Below are 3,649 nucleotides of genomic sequence, written 5' to 3'. Positions count from 1 at the left end.
ATATATATATATATATATATATATATATATGGAAATTTCATACCTGGACAAATTAACCCACGCCTTCTCCAGCATTGTATGATCTAACCTTTCTTAAAACCGTTACACACACAAGAAGAGTCACAGATAACACAAATCCGAAATAAAAATTTATATCAGTCAAACATAAATCAGAAAGTACACGAAACAAACATATATCAGACACAAGCAGACCACACAAATAGTTGACAACCAAAAGCAGACCACACAAATCAAACATATATAGCTCAATCTACTCCAAACTAATATAATAACTAGTTACAGCAACAAAAGGAACGAAGGAAATAACCTGTCTTATGGTACAGAGAGAAGTGGTGCTTGATTGCTATTAACTCGACCCCCGGAAAAGAGAAGCTGGAAATCTGTTAAGAACTTGAAACTATTAACAACTTGAAACTGAAACAAAGCTTAAAATCGAGATACAACTAGTATAAAGCTTAAAACATATAAAACATAAAGCAACTAGTTGAAACTGAAACTGAAACTGATGTAATAACAAGAGAATAACCTATCTTGTGGTAAGGAGAGAACGCGACCCAGAAAAGAGAATCTGGAAATCTGTTAAGAATAGCTGGAAATCTGTTAAGAACAGAAACAAACCGTCAATCAAACAAAGATTTCAACAAACCCTAAATCTGAAACAAAGCTTAAAACGAACCCTAGATCTTAATCAAAGCTTCAAACAGACCGCAAAATGAAACAAAGCTTCAAACAAACCAGAAATCGAGATGAGCCGAGGAATTGGAGATTGAGGAATTGGAGATCGAGGGAGATCGAGGGAGATCGAGGGAGATCGAGGGAGATTGAGGAATCGAAACATAGCCGAGGAATTGGAGATTGAGGGAGATCGAGGAATTGGAGATCGAGGGAGATCGAGGGAGATCGAGGAATCGAAACAGAGATGAGACGAGGGAGTTGAGATGAAGGGAAAATCGAGTGGAGATGCTCGAGTTGAGATGCTCGAGTTGAGATGCTAGAAGAGATGGTCGAGAGAGAGAGAGATTGTTTTTTTTTTTTGGTCTCCTTTCTGTCGATTTTTTTTTTTAACTCTACTTATACTGAATGCGGTTTGTTAAGAGGGAAAGGAGTAATGACATTGGCGCTCATGTTATTTTCATCTAAGTATTCGCGGTATAAGTGATTTTCGATTACCGCTCAAAAACTTTTGCCAAATAGCTGTGTTTAACTGCTATTAATAAAAACCAAAAACACAAATTTGGGTCTCCATAGCACTTTAGTAAACACTGCTATCATATTGTGCTATCAATGAAAGATTTTTTTGTAGTGCTTTCAAACTTCATTTGTTCACACCTCACTGAATGCATGCACTGAATATCTCTAAACTTGGGTGTTGGATTAAACATTCGTGAACACGTAGATACCGAAACTCTACTCATCTCTTCTGCTACTATACTGATTCAGTTATCTTCTCAGGGTTTCTTGATTCAAAGTTTCCTCCTTTGGCTCTGTTATCTTACATGTTTATATATAGACATGGTTTATAGCTAACCCTAAAAAAAAAAAGAAAAAGAAAAGAGCAAAAAGATTAGGGTTGTTTCTATCTTTTCCTTCACGGAAGTTCCTCAGCCAGAAACCATGTCCTATTTGCCGCCGGTGTGGACTCTCGCTTACTATGTCGATATTTTCCTAGGTAAGATCTATTCGATTAGATATGATTATATCCATGATCTGATATGTCTTGTTTTCCCAGTCTCTAATTGTTTACAATTGATCTGATATGTTTTGTTTTCCCAGCTGCACACACAGGTGTCTTCTGGGAAATCAATGATTTCCCACTTCCATGTCTCGATCCCCATGTGGTTTATGAGAATATCAAGTCAACCCTTCTCAATAAGGGTTACACGGGACCCGCGTCTATATGGTTGTACGCAAATGATGAAACCCAGATAAAGAAGGAGGATTATGAGACTTTAATTAGGATTCAGAATCTGTTTCGAACCTTAAGGTGGGTTTAAACCCTTACTTTTCTCTCTCTCTTTTTTTTCTACTTATTGTGTGTGTAATCTATCTATCTATTTTGCAGACACCAGAGATTATAGAATGACAGTGGACATGCTAATATGTGCGCTGGATCATCCAATGTAAAATCTGATGGTACTCGCAGAGGACTTCAAAGAGGAAGATGCAGTTGATAATATTTACCTTTTGCACCATAGAAAACAAAATATCTTCTTAGCATACAAGCAGCAAGTAAAACCAAGACTTCGTAGTACTGAAAACCCACGGTGGCTTTATGAAAGTCTCTTGCAAGACAAAAAGCCGAAGACCACAAATATCATCAGAATTTTCCACACCCCAAGGCCGAGGCCGACCTTAGGAAGCTTCCCCAGATCATCGGGTAAGCTTGAAATTCTTTTTTTTTTTTAAATCTATATATTGATTCATCTAATCATTATTAAGTCTTAATGGATTTGATCGATCACCATCTGTTTTTTTTTATTCTTCTTTTGTTATTTAAATGAAATTGTCTTACTTGCAGTTCATTAATTATACACATGCCATCTGGGACTTTGTGGATTCCCCAGCACTTCAAGATTTGAAACCTGTCATCATTGCTGCCAATATCGATGCATTTTTTATCCTTAAAGATCTTCCTCCTCCTAATTTTACCCAGGTGTTTGCTGATGAGGATGCCCTCCCGGAACATCTGATCAGAGGATATATATGTTCCAACCTCCATGTCGATATCGTCCCCAAAGGTGATGATTGTGGAATATATGTGTATATGTATTTTTTGTTAATAAAAAAATTGTGTTATTTATGTAAACTATTTCTTTTCAGGAAATTGGCGTTCCAGAATCCAGAAAATTGTAAAGTTCATTCTTTTCAATGCATTGACTCATCTTAGAAGACCAACAACCTTGCTGGTACTCTCGGACAACATTCTTAGGGACCACCCTCTCTTCATGACCGTTTGTCAAGCTGTGACATCGAGAGGTCTCAGTCTCATTTTTCAGCCGCCCATGTGTTGAGTATTGATAGCTTTATACTTAAGTCTTGTAAACACTTTGAGGAAAACTAAAAGTTTTAGCTGACTCGGTTATGTTATCCGGTTTGGAGTAATCGAGTTAGTTAGAGTCTTGGTAACTTCCGGTTTTGTACATCCTTCAATATAAAAGGATAAGTCAGAGTTGGTTAGCGTCTGTAACAGAATAATGAGCTCAGGTTGTCGTCTTCGCGAGAGAGTCTTGTTCAGAGAGTTCGAGTCAGTGATCTAGTGGATTTGCTGGATTGATTCTAGCTCCAGTGAGTAATCTCTGCACATCGCATGATAACACTGGGTAAACAAACTCTTGTGTCGATTTATTGCTTTCTTTGATTATCAAGATCCAAACGAGTGATTGATCGTGTGATTGAGAGATTGAGAGAGATCGAGGGTTTCGCGTAACAAGTGGTATCAGAGCCAGGTTGTTAAGATCCGGGGAGGTTCCGATGACGACGAAGAAGATTCGGGCGGAGGTGGAGCTGTTCAATGGAGAAGGCGACTTCTCGCTTTGGACGATCCGTATGATTGCTCACTTCGGAGTTTCTGGTTTGAAATAGGTGGTTCTCAGTGATAACTTCAAGATCGAGGTTCCTCTATTGAAGG

The sequence above is a fragment of the Brassica oleracea genome, chromosome C1 (genome assembly GCF_000695525.1).
Source record: "Brassica oleracea var. oleracea cultivar TO1000 chromosome C1, BOL, whole genome shotgun sequence".
Lineage (NCBI taxonomy): Eukaryota > Viridiplantae > Streptophyta > Magnoliopsida > Brassicales > Brassicaceae > Brassica > Brassica oleracea.
This window is presented reverse-complemented; position numbering follows the sequence as displayed.